Source organism: Mustela nivalis, assembly GCF_964662115.1.
Source record: "Mustela nivalis genome assembly, chromosome: X".
In the NCBI taxonomy this organism is placed as follows: domain Eukaryota; kingdom Metazoa; phylum Chordata; class Mammalia; order Carnivora; family Mustelidae; genus Mustela; species Mustela nivalis.
In genome coordinates this window covers 2,890,172-2,904,260 of record NC_139040.1, presented here as the reverse complement: position 1 = coordinate 2,904,260, position 14,089 = coordinate 2,890,172, and positions in this window count along the sequence as shown.

The window sequence follows — 14,089 nt, the reverse complement described above, 5'->3', positions numbered from 1 at the left end:
TTTTTTTTCCTCTTCTTCTGCTAAAATTTTTTTAACTTTTACCCTTTTCTTTTTTAACGTTTTTAACTAGTTTATCTAATATATATATATTTTTTCTTTTTTATATTTTTCTTTATTCGTTTTCTTTTTTTAAATTATTTTCTTTTCTTTTTTTTCTTCTTTCTTTCTTTTTGAACCACTTTTTATCCCCATTCTCCCCCCTCAAGATTTGGGATCTCTTCTGATTTGGTTAAAGCATATTTTCCTGGGGTTATTGCCACGCTTTTAGTAGTTTACTTGCTCCTTCATATACTCTTATCTGGACAAAATGACAAGGCAGAAAAATTCACCATAAAAAAAAGAACAAGAGGCAGTACCGAAGGCTAGGGACCTAATCAATACAGACATTGGTAATATGTCAGATCTAGAGTTCAGAATGACAATTCTCAAGGTTCTAGCCGGGCTCGAAAAAGGCATGGAAGATATTAGAGAAACCCTCTCGGGAGAGATAAAAGCCCTCTCTGGAGAAATAAAAGAACTAAAATCTAACCAAGTTGAAATCAAAAAAGCTATTAATGAGGTGCAATCAAAAATGGAGGCTCTCACTGCTAGGATAAATGAGGCAGAAGAAAGAATTAGCGATATAGAAGACCAAATGACAGAGAATAAAGAAGCTGAGCAGAAGAGGGACAAACAGCTACTGGACCACGAGGGGAGAATTCAAGAAATAAGTGACACCATAAGACGAAACAACATTAGAATAATTGGGATTCCAGAAGAAGAAGAAAGAGAGAGGGGAGCAGAAGGTATACTGGAGAGAATTATTGGGGATAATTTTCCCAATATGGCAAAGCGAACGAGCATCAAAATTCAGGAGGTTCAGAGAACACCCCTCAAAATCAATAAGAATAGGCCCACACCCCGTCTCCTAATAGTAAAATTTACAAGTCTTAGTGACAAAGAGAAAATCCTGAAAGCAGCCCGGGAAAAGAAGTCTGTAACATACAATGGTAAAAATATTAGATTGGCAGCTGACTTATCCACAGAGACCTGGCAGGCCAGAAAGAGCTGGCATGGTATTTTCAGAGCACTAAATGAGAAAAACATGCAGCCAAGAATACTATATCCGGCTAGGTTATCATTGAAAATAGAAGGAGAGATTAAAAGCTTCCAGGACAAACAAAGACTGAAAGAATTTGCAAACACCAAACCAGCTCTACAGGAAATACTGAAAGGGGTCCTCTAAGCAAAGAGAGAGCCTACAAGTGGTAGATCAGAAAGGAACAGAGACAATATACAGTAACAGTCACCTTACAGGCAATACAACGGCACTAAATTCATACTTCTCAATAGTTACCCTGAATGTTAATGGGCTAAATGCCCCAATCAAAAGACACAGGGCATCAGAATGGATAAAAAAACAAAACCCATCTATATGTTGCCTCCAAGAAACTCATTTTAAGCCCGAAGACACCTCCAGATTTAAAGTGAGGGGGTGGAAAAAAATTTACCATGCTAATGGACATCAGAAGAAAGCAGGAGTGGCAATCCTTATATCAGATCAATTAGATTTTAAGCCAAAGACTATAAAAAGAGATGAGGAAGGACACTATATCATACTCAAAGGGTCTGTCCAACAAGAAGATCTAACAATTTTACATATCTATGCCCCCAACGTGGGAGCAGCCAAAAATATAACCCAATTAATAACAAAATCAAAGAAACACATCAACAATAATACAATAATAGTAAGGGAATTTAACATTCCCCTCACTGGAATGGACAGATCATCCAAGCAAAAGATCAACAAGGAAATAGAGGCCTTAAATGACACTCTGGACCAGATGGACATCGCAGATATATTCAGAACATTTCATCCCAAAGCAACAGAATACACATTCTTCTTTAGTGCACATGGAACATTCTCCAGAATAGATCACATCCTCGGTCCTAAATCAGGGGTCAACCGGTATCAAAAGATTGGGATCATTCCCTGCATATTTTCAGACCACAGTGCTCAGAGGCTAGAACTCAACCACAAGAGGAAGTTTGGAAAGAACCCAAATACATGGAGACTAAACAGCATCCTTCTAAAGAATGAATGGGTCGGGCGCCTGGGTGGCTCAGTGGGTTAGGCCGCTGCCTTCGGCTCGGGTCATGATCTCAGGGTTCTGGGATCGAGTCCCGCATCGAGCTCTCTGCTCGGCAGGGAGCCTGCTTCCTCCTCTCTCTCTCTCTGCCTGCCTCTCTGCCTACTTGTGATCTGTCTCTGTCAAATAAATAAATAAAATCTTTAAAAAAAATAAAGAATGAGTGGGTCAACCGGGAAATTAAAGAAGAATTGAAAAAATCATGGAAACAAATGATAATGAAAATACAACGGTTCAAAATCTGTGGGACACAACAAAGGCAGTTCTGAGAGGAAAATATATAGTGGTACAAGCCTTCCTCAAGAAACAAGAAAGGTCTCAGGTACACAACCTGACCCTACACCTAAAGGAGCTGGAGAAAGAACAAGAAAGAAACCCTAAGCCCAGCAGGAGAAGAGAAATCATAAAGATCAGAGCAGAAATCAATGAAATAGAAACCAAAAAAGCAATAGAACAAATCAACGAAACTAGGAGCTGGTTCTAGGTCCTGGTTATAGCAGCATAGCCAAACTATGGAAAGAACCTAGATGTCCATCAACAGATGAATGGATCAAGATGTGGTATAGATGCACAATGGAATACTATGCAGCCATCAAAAGAAATGAAATCTTGCCATTTGCGACAACATGGATGGAACTAGAGCGTATCATGCTTAGCGAAATAAGTCAATCAGAGAAAGACAACTATCATATGATCTCCCTGATATGAGGAAGTGGTGATGCAACATGGGGGCTTAAGTGGGTACGAGAAGAATCAATGAAACAAGATGGGATTGGGAGGGAGACAAACCATAAGTGACTCTTAATCTCACAAAACAAACTGAGGGTTGCTGGGGGGAGGGATGTTGGAAGAGGGGGTGGGATTATGGACATTGGGGAGGGTGTGTGCTTTGGTGAGTGCTGTGAAGTGTGTAAACCTGGCGATTCACAGACCTGTACCCCTGGGGATAAAAATATATGTTTATAAAAAATAAAAGTTAAAATAAATAAATAAATAAATAAATAAATAGGACGATGTGGAATGGAAATTCCCTTGTCATCCCACCACCAAGCTTCGCAGCCTATCTTCCTCTGTACTCCTTTCCTGAAGCTAAAATGGCAGAAGTATCCTTTCTTCTTTCTAGGCCAATGCCTTCTCTACATTCTAAATGTCATCCCCTCCCACGGGCCCCCCTCTCTCTCACATCACCTGATTCCCCCTCTCTACTTGACCAGTTTCATCACCATGCAGACATGCTGTAATATTTCCTGTCTTGAACAAAACTCCTTCCTCGACTCCCACATTCCTCCTCAGCAAACACATTTTTCTCTTCCCCTATCTGCAAGTACTGTCTCTACATGTCTCTCCCCAGTGTTGTCATCAACAGCTCAGATCCAGCCTCAGTTCCTACCCCTGAATTAGCTCTTACCAGGGCTGCTGATGAACTCCATGTTGTCAAGTTCACTCTGCACTTCTTTGCTCAAGTGCTGTTATTCTGGCTGTTTGCGGTATTGATCTACTGGACAGTCCCTTCTGTTGCCCCATCTCCTACCTCACTGGATGCTCCTTCTCACTATCCTATGCTGGTTCTTCTTCCTCACTTTTTAAACCCTGGAAAATATGGAACTTGAATCTTGGGCTTTTCTTTACCTCCAGTCCCATAGCTTTAAGTCAGTCACACACACACACACACACACACACACACACACACACACACACCTTCCTTTACTGAACCAGGCTCATAAACAACTACCCACTTTACTTCAAAACTTAAATAGCTTATTGGCATTTAAATTTTAATATGTCTCAAACAAAACCTTTGAGACCCCACAAGTCTGTCTCATAGTTTTTCCTCTTTCAGTAGATTAGACCCTCATTCATCTAACTCCTTAAGCTACATATCAAGGATATGCTTTGAATTGTATCCCCCAAACCTTCATATGGTGAAACCCTAACTCTCTAATACTTCAGAATGTGACCTTATTTGGAAATAGGGTCATTGCAAATGTTATTAGTCAAGATGAGGTCATACTGGAGTAGGGAAGGCCCCTGACCCAGTAAAATTGGTATCCTTTCAAAAAGGAGCAACTTGAACATGCAAGGTTAGGGGGATGCTTCTATACCTCAGCAAACCACAAGAATCTGGGAGAGAACATTGTCTCTCATAGCCTCAGAAGAAAACAATCTTGCCAACACCTTGATCTTGTAGTTCTAGCTTCCAGAACTGTGAGACAATACATTTCTCTTGTTCAAGCCGCTGTTGTGGACTTAATTATGTCCCCTCAAAATTCATGTGTTGAAAGCCTAAAACCCAATGTGACTATTTCCAGAGAGGGCTTTTAGTGAAGTAATTAAGGTTAAATGGAGTCAGAAGCTGGGACTTAGTCCAATAGGACTGGTGTCTTTATAAGAAGAGGAGCATCAGAGATTCCTCTCTCACTGGACACACACACAGGAATGGCTATGTGAGGACACAGTGAAAAGGCAGCCATCTGCAAGTCAGGAAGGGGGCCCTTGCTTCGAGAACTGTGTGAAAATAATGTCTTTAGTTGAAGCCTGCCCCATTCTCTATCCAGTTGATGTCATTCTAGACAACCAATGCACTTGGGGTCTCTCTGAACTACTTCTTTCTCCCAAACACTTTGCATCCACCCGACATGCATATCTTGTTGGCTTTCCCTCCAAAATCGATCCAGAATCTTTCTACTGCTCTCTGCTCCCGAAGTTCCCACCATCATTTCCCACACTACATAACACTTTAGCTTTCTAAGCAGGCAGTTATAGAACTTGCAAATGATACATTTCTGCAATGTGTCTTTTCCAATATGTATGCCTCTTGTTTCTTGTCCTAATCTTAGTACATTGTTTTAACTAAAATCGCCTCCCTTGTTAGAAACTCTCATAACAACACAAATCATCTCCACTTCTACTCATATATGATTTTGTTGAATAAGTAAGTAAATAGACTTACCCATATTGAGTAAATAACAATGTAGTTTCTGCCCCCACCCCTGAACTATATTGCAAAGTGGGGCAGAGATGGATTCCCCACTCTCTCCAAGTCCACGGCATAGGGGGGCCAATCATTAGGTGTATGTTGAAAAGAAGAAAGAAATAGAGACGTTTAATGAAAGCAAGCAGTGGTTTGTGGCGGAATGTCAGCACAGGCTTCTACTGGTCTTAGCTCCAAATGGATGTCACCCGTTAGAGAAGGTTCGGGGTTGGTGGGGTTAACATTATACGAAGAGGGAATAGATACAATAAAGGCCTGGGCGCTATGAAAGTGTTATCACCCCACCTCACTCCAAGAGCTTCAATCCCTTCTAAGCTTCTGGATTTATGTTTTGCTTTAATTGCAAAGCCATAAAAAAAGTATGAAATATCTTTCTTATCCATGCATGAATGGGGCTTCTTATGTTTAAAAAAAGGTGGAAAGAATTGCAAAGGAGAAACATAACAATAGATTTATCTTCATTTGAATAATAAATGTTTGTATGCCAAGAAGATAAGCAACAGTAAAAGGCAAGCAAGAGCATAAATATGTGTACCTAATGTGCACAGAGCATATGTGAATCAGTAAGAAAAACACTAAGATTGCAGCAGAGAATAAGAGCATAAACAATTCACAGAAAAGGGATATAGTGAGTATGTGAAAAAATAAACATGGTAAAAATACAATCCAAAACAATGAAATATTTGAATAATTTTTACCAAAAAATTGAGTTACAGTTTCTTGCTGGAAAGGGTGAGCTGAAAACACCTTTCTGCACTGGGATTTGTTACAGTCTTGTATAGCAGCTCAGCTCTTCAGGGTCAAACCCTTTCAAGGTTCATATTCTTTAACAAGGAATTTTATTGCTAAGGAACCATGGTTCTACTTTTAAGAAGTTCTCACTCACATGAGGACATGGTGAATGCAGAGCTGGGTGGACTCTCTGTAATCCATATCACCCTTGATTTGCAAGAATTCAGTGGTTATTTATTGAGTTGGATTAAGCTGAGAAATGAATAGAACTCTGAAAGGACTAGGCTACTCTGTATTAGCTACCTCCTACTCACTCTAAACTTCACTTAAACATAGCTGCTGGAGATGCCCCCCAACTAATTCAGGGACAGGTGAACCAGAAATGCCAGCACACTTGAAACCCTAGCCCCGTCCCATATACATAAGTGCTGTTTGGTAATCTTGGTCAGTCGCTTGTCTTCCTGTTTATGTGAAGAAGGAGGAGAAGGAGAAGGAGAAAAAAGAGGAGGAGGAAGAGAGCAATAACAGCGTATTTATTAAAAAACATTTTTTTTCCATACACAGCATCATTTACAATAGTGAGAAACAGAAACCTAAGCCTCCAGTTACCTGAGGAATTGTTAGGAACATTTTAAACCTCCATTCAATGGAACAGTATCTGTTAAAAAAAAATACTGCAAATAAACAAAAGTTATTTAATCACATTCAATTCTATTCCTGATTAAAATAACAAGAAGTGAGCTCGGAATAAAGGAGTTTTTCATCAACATGATACTTTAAAATGTATCTGAACCAACCATAGATGAAATGTTGATATGCATCCTGAGTCTGAGACATTGCCATCAAAGCCAAGGACAGGACGTTGCAGTAGGAACAGAACAAGAAACAAATGTCATGCATATTGGAAAGGAAAAGACACATTTATCATTATTTGCAAATTCTATGATTGTCTACTTATAAAACTAAGAATGTTTTTTACAAGGCAGATGAATACAGGATAACTTTTACAAAACTCAGCACCTTTCTTATAAGCCAACAATATGCGGACAGAAAAAAAGATCCAACTTGCAACTGCAAGAAGTATACGTATGTCATATAATATATATTAATATATATATTATTGTGTGCCTGGGTTGCTCAGTGGGTTAAACCCTCTGCCTTCGGCTCAGGTCATGATCCCAGAGTCCTGGGATCGAGCCCCACATCAGGCTCTCTGCTCAGCGGGGAGCCTGCTTCCTCCTCTCTCTCTACCTACATGTGATCTCTGTCAAATAAATAAAATATTTAATATATATATATATATATAATGTATGCCATGTATAATAGAATACTTATAATACATAATGTATAACATATATGCACATTTTAAATGCTTTATGTGTGGTTTATATATATAAATTATAAATCATACACATATATAAATGTGTTTATATATATTATATATAGTTTATATATATATTTTATATATATATATATATATAAAATGTTGAAAAATATGCAGAACTTATAAGAAGAAATAAGAAAAAGCTAGACAAACTTACTGAGAGACATCACACAAGATTTAGGAAAATAATGAGAAATACCAAAACCTTGTTTTTTTCTGTTTGTTTTTCAGTAATCTATACCTCCAACCTTGGGCTTGAACTCCTGATCCTGAGATCGTGAGTGACATGCTCACTGGCTGAGCCAGCCACGGACCCTGAGAAATACCAAGAGCTTGACTGAAAAAAATTGCATTGTAAAGGTATCAGTTTTCCCTAAATTTAATCCATAAATGTAAAGCAATTATAAGCAAGATAGCAATGGTGTTATTTTTCTTTCGTAACTTGATGAAACTATTCCTGAGTTTAGATGGCGGAGCAAATAAACAATAATGAAATTTGGGGAGAAAGAAATAGAATCAATGTTTATAGCAGCAATGGCCACGGTCGCCAAACTGTGGAAAGAACCAAGATGCCCTTCAACGGACGAATGGATAAGGAAGATGTGGTCCATATACACTATGGAGTATTATGTCTCCATCAGAAAGGACGAACACCCAACTTTTGTAGCAACATGGACGGGACTGGAAGAGATTATGCTGAGTGAAATAAGTCAAGCAGAGAGAGTCTATTATCATATGGTTTCACTTATTTGTGGAGCATAATAAATAGCATGGAGGACATGGGGAGTTAGAAAGAAGGGAGTTGGGGGAAATTGGAAGGGGAGGTGAACCATGAGAGACTATGGACTCTGAAAATCAATCTGAGGGGTTTGAAGGGGTGGGGGGTGGGAGGTTGGGGTACCAGGTGGTGGGTATTAGAGAGGGCACGGACTGCATGGAGCACTGGGTGTGGTGCAAAAATAATGAATACTGTTAGGCTGAAAAAAAAAATAGAATTGACTGGGGGCAAATGGGGAGAGGGTACTTGACCCACTGCATATTGCCTGTGTGTTAGAACTATCCCAGTCACTTCGGTCTTCACTGTGTGTGATTGGAATAAGAAGATGAATGCACTAGACCAGAAACAGAGCCAACAAGACAGAAGGACTGGTGCTTCCCTGTGTCATAGTTGAGACTTCAGAGTTGTTTACAGGTGAATCTTTGGTGGGGTTAGGAAGGACTGTCTAGGGAGGACTCATGGAGCCTCAGGAAATAGTTCATATGAAAGAAATGCAGGGCAAGGGACAGTTAGTGGATATGGCAGAGGCCCTCGCCCTGTAAGGCTTGTCTTCTCTCCAGTGCTGCTGGAGAAATGATGGTGTTCCACAAATATTAAACAGAACATACAGCTAAATCCTAGTTTAAATCTTAAACCAAATTCAATTCTGAACAGATTAAAAATTTACATGTTGGGGCGCCTGGGTGGCTCAGTGGGTTAAGCCTCTGCCTTCAGCGCAGGTCATGATCCCAGGATCCTGGGATGGAGTCCTGCATGGGGCGGGGGTGGGGGGGGAGGTGTCCCAGCTCAGCGGGGAGCCTGCTTCTCCCTCTCCCTCCACCCTTACCCCGCTGTGTCATGTGGCGCGCTCCCTTTCTCAAATAAAGAAATCAAATCTTTAAAAAACTTCCATTAACTAATGAAAACATAAATATGTACAGTGAAAACAATAAATGTTTTAAATGTTGGGGGCGGAGAAGGCCTTTTCAAGCATGAGATAGCAAAGGGAGAAAATAGTCCAATGCCTCAGATGTGTGTACCAGCGACAGCATTGTTTACAGTTGAAACTAGGAATAGGGAGCAGGAGAGAGAAGTCGGTGTTGCTGTGCCAGGGAGAGACGCCATGAGATCGTGAGACTTGCCGGGGGGAAAAAACTCACAATTCCTTTGTGTGTATGTGAGAGAAAATATGTATGTAGAAGAAAATATCAGAAGGATAGACCCCAATTACTAATTACTAACGTGATTCTCACCAGGTGGTGTGACTAGGGGTGATTTCAACCTTTTGGTTTATGTATGGATGTTTTGTCTTAATATTTTAATAATGTGCATGCTATGACTTTCATAATTTGATAAAAACAAAGGAAATAAGAAAGTCTTTACATTGTGTGAACTAAATGATGTAAAATCAGATTTGTGGAATGAAAAACAGGAAAGCAATATATACAAATTTTAATAATGGCTTTTCTGGCTGGTGGGATTTCTAAAATTGCCACCATGGGAGCATATTACTTTTTTATGATCAGAATTGAAAAAAAATACAATTCCTGGGCTGTGTGTTGGGAAACAAGATTAGAAAAGGGGGAAGGAGTCTGGATTACAATCAGGTCTGGGAGGCAGACCAGCTGCAAGGAAACACAGATGAATCAGAAAAATGGCAGGGAGTGGCAGGTGCTCTGAAGGAAAGCACCCCAGGGCTGGGAAGTCACTAGAAGCAGGGAGCAAGGAGAGTGGTCTCTTCTGATCTTTTCTTCTGCCTCTCCCCCGCACGGAGCTCCCCGCCTCATGATCCACAAGGCTCTGGTGACAGGCAACACATAAGGCAGGTGCTCTGGCACTGACGAGCCAATTCCATACTTCAGTGAGGCACTGGTATAGTTGGCACTGTCCCCAAAAGATGGAGAGGGCCACAGGGGAAAGTCCTAGCACTCACTGGAACCAGACAAGTGGATGAGAAACTGCCTCCTGGTGGCCTCCCACCAGATAGAAAGGCAGATGAGGAAGGGTCTTGGGATGGCTCCTCACAAGATGGCCCATCTTTCCTGGGAGGAACACTGGGCATCCCATCAGGGGATCCTACCGAGACTTGAGGCAGGCTACAGTCGAGCCTTGCATGCCTGGCCTGTGTGGAGATGTGCAAGGTCACCAGAGTATCCTGGCAGAGCCTTTCCCTGGCACTCCCCGTTTCTCAGACTTTCCAAACACACTCCTGCCTCAGGACCTTTGCATCTACTATTCCTGATTTCCAGAATACTCTCCTACATGTACAGCTATCTCTATTACTTGCTTTAAATACTGCTCCAATGTTACTTTTCAGTGAGCTCTTCCTTAACCAGCTAGCTGAAAATAGCAATCCCTCACTCCTAGCCTTTCCCACTCCCCTTTTCTTATTCATTTTTCTCCATAAGCCTTATCACATTCTGACATGCTAAGAGGAACATCTTTTTTTCTATTTTTTTCCCACTTCAGCCTCGGAAATCAAGATGACTCTCATTTACAACGCTGCCAGGCAAGCACCAATCAAAAGTGCCCACATCAAAACTCACAGGGTGAGTGTCAGTGTTTGAGAAAAAATCCCCAAGACAATAGGGAGTTAATTCTTTAACTTCTAGGAACCAATGGCTATGGGTGCAGGGCAGAGAGTGGTACCAAGGTGGTAGATCAAATGTGATCAGCTACGTGCCCTAAGCAGGAGTCTGGAGTGAGCAAGCCTCTGGGAATTCCAAAGCCTGGTTTAGGCCCTGCAGGCTTAAAAAGTACATTCTTTAAAGAAATGTCTCTTCGCCAACACTCCTGATGGCACAGAGGTTGATGCTTGGGCAGAAAATGGCTTACTTTTTAGGTCATGCAACTGATGCCATCTAAGATTTGATGAAACATCTACATTGTGCTTATTTGTTAATGTGTCATCTGTCATCCCTACTGCACTGTCCCTGCAGACAAGGCCTTCAGTTGACTTGGATGCTGTGCCCACCAGCCTCTAGAACATACCTGTACATAGTAAGTGCTCAATGAACAAGTGCAAATATCCCGAGGTGGGGATGAGTTCGTGATGTTCCTGGAATAACAATGAGGCCTGTAGCTAGAGCTCTGTGCCTTCTGACCACCACACTTGTTACTGGGCCCCTCCTACCTTCCATTATCATCCTCTCCCTTAAGTGTCTGCCCTCAAAGACCGAGGCTGGTGGCTGGTACCTCTGCTGCTCGGTGAGCCTTCCAGTCAGTCAATGGCTCTGGGAAGCTCAGTTCCCTTTTGAGCACCAGCATGATTCTGGCTCCCCACCCCCCAAACAGAAGAGCCAGGGAGAAGGGATGCATTTGGACTGCAGTTGGGAGCCCTCCAGCATGGTTGATGGAACTCTTGTGATAATGGGATCCAGACAAGACTGGTACAGGAAAGGAATGGCCCTGTGGGGGGGTCCTGGTAGTGGCTACAGTGTCCACTGTGTCCAGGAGGTGGCAGTAGGGAAAACAAAATGCAGGACTGAGGTTGCTTGTCTGCTTAAGCATCTTTTTCCGGAGGAGGGTGTGTGTGTGTGTGTGTGTGTGTGTGTGTGTGTGTGCCTATGTTGGGACAGTAGGGATGTGTGGTTGAGATGAGCTAGATGATGGCCACCCACACCTGTCTTTGGTTTCCCAGTCCTATACAGCAAATTCTTTGAGAAATACTGGTGTAGAGGTTCCTCCACCATCCTATCAGGACAGGTGGCCAATGGGGCAATGACTGCCCAGGGAAAGGGAGAGAATTCTACTGCCAGGACAGGCGGGCCAGGGATGCTGAAGGAATGTTCTCTTCCTCTTTAGGGAAAGTCTAGCCTCTAATCTTGGGCACTTCCTCAGCTGTCCTCAAACTGCCAGGCCTCTGAAGCCTCAGGCCCTGTCTCCCCAAAGAACATGCTGGGTCACATGAAGGGGGATTTCAAGCATGTAAGCTGACTGCTGAGAGGCAGTCCAATCCAGCCAGGAAGGAAGAAGCTGCTCTCACATAGTCAGAGCCAGAGTAGGAGCTGAAATAGGAGTAAGGGAGGAAGTACTGATGCTCAGGAATAGACCGAGAACCGGAAGGGGTCTGGGTCCAAGAGAGGGTGGGGCTGAGGGACAGACACATAGAGTTTTTGTGTAGGAGAGATGGTCAGGGCTGGGGGAGCTTTGTGGAGGAAGTAAGCCTCTGAGCAACATGAAGCTGAGGGAGCAGATAGAGGAAGCTTGATGATGAAGCTCAGTTAATGGCTGAGGAACATATGAAAAGCAGGAATGTCATTGGGGTCAAGCCCAAGGAGAAGGTGAGGTCAGGGTCAGTGCTAGGGTTGAAGTGGGGAGACTCTGGGGGCATAAATGAAGCTACAAATTGTCACCATGAGCTGGCCTGGAGTGAGCAGCCCACACACTGGGAGGCTCCAGGAACGGGTTAGAGTCAGGATGACCTGATGTCCCCTATCCCCCTTCCCAGCTTTGGTGTCCTCCATTGTATTTCTGCCAACTGCTTTCTTAGGTATCCTCCATGTTTGCTAGTTTATTGTCTCTTTTCACTGACCAGAATAGAAGCAGAGTAGACATTGCTCTGTTTGATTCACCTTTCTATCACCAGCACCAGGCATAGCACCTGGCATATAGTAGGTGCCCAATTAAATGTTCAGGGGCAAGATTCAGGGAACTTATGGTGGGTTGAGACATGGGGTGTGGCACTTGCTAGGGTGTAAGCTCAGTGGTGGGGTGACCTTCAGAGCAAGTCAAGTTGAGAGAGGAGGGAGGTTCTGGGAACTGGTGAATCTCAGGAATGGGGTGCCCCTCAGGTTGATGCAAAAGCCAAATAATGGAATAAGGAATTGGGAAGGAGATAAGGCTTCAAGCAGTCTAGTATATGAGGTGGTTAAATATGTACATTCTTGGTGATGTCAATATCCACAGAAATGGTTCAAACCTCTGTTCTCTCAGTCTCTTGACCTGCTCTTCCCTGATACTCTTTCCCTCCCCCTTACTCCTGTGGTCATATCCTAAGACCTTGCAATTATCTCTCACCACCACATCTCCACAATCTCCATTATATCCCCAAATTTGAAAGCCAGCTTCTTTTTATTTATTTTTTTTAAAGATTTTATTTATTTATTTGACAGAGAGAGATCACAAGAGAGAGAGAGGCAGGCAGAGGGAGAGGAAGGGAAGCAGGCTCCCTGCCGAGCAGAGAGCCCGACGCGGGACTCGATCCCAGGACCCTGAGATCATGACCTGAGCCGAAGGCAGTGGCCCAACCCACTGAGCCACCCAGGTGCCCCCAGCTTCTTTTTAGAACTACAAGAACTCCAGGAATCCTCTGACTGCCACCGGGACCCCTCAACAAACAATTCTGCTGTTTTTCTCACTGTGCTTCACCAAACACCGACTCTATCCCTACTTCTCTCCTTACCCATTAATTCATGACCAATTGTCCTCATTTTTCCCTAGAACCATGCAAAACTCCTGTGTCTCTCTGTCATTTCTTTGTACTCATGTAGGAAAATTCAGCGCTGATAAAATCCAACTTTCTATGTACTCTGGGTCTGCACCCCTGAGATTGAACGTGTCTGGTGAAAACCAGCAAGACATGCTGAGTAATTTCACTTTAAATTAATGGCCATTAAACCTCAAGTGGGCCCTTGATGTAGCCTAGCAATCATGCTACATTTCCATAGAGCTCACAGCCTTCCCATCTCCCAGAACACTGTTCTTTTTTTTTTTTTAAGATTTTTATTTATTTATTTGACAGACAGAGATCACAAGTAGGCAGAGAAGCAGGCAGAGAGACAGAGGAGGAAGCAGGCTTCCCGCTGAGCAGGGACCGTGATGTGGGGCTCGATCCCAGGACCTTGAGATCATGACCTGAGCCGAAGGCAGAGGCTTTAGCCAACTGAGCCACCCACGTGCCTCCCCCCCAGAACACTGTTCTAAGCCTTTTCTCCTTAAACAACCAATACTCCTCTCCCACCCTCACTCCCAGCTGTGGCCTGACCTCCTGTTTTGCTGAGAAAATAAAATCCACGAGAAGGAACCTGCTCCAAACTCTAACACCACCTCTCCCGCCTCCCGGCATCATCACTTTTTTCATTCTTAACTGGCAC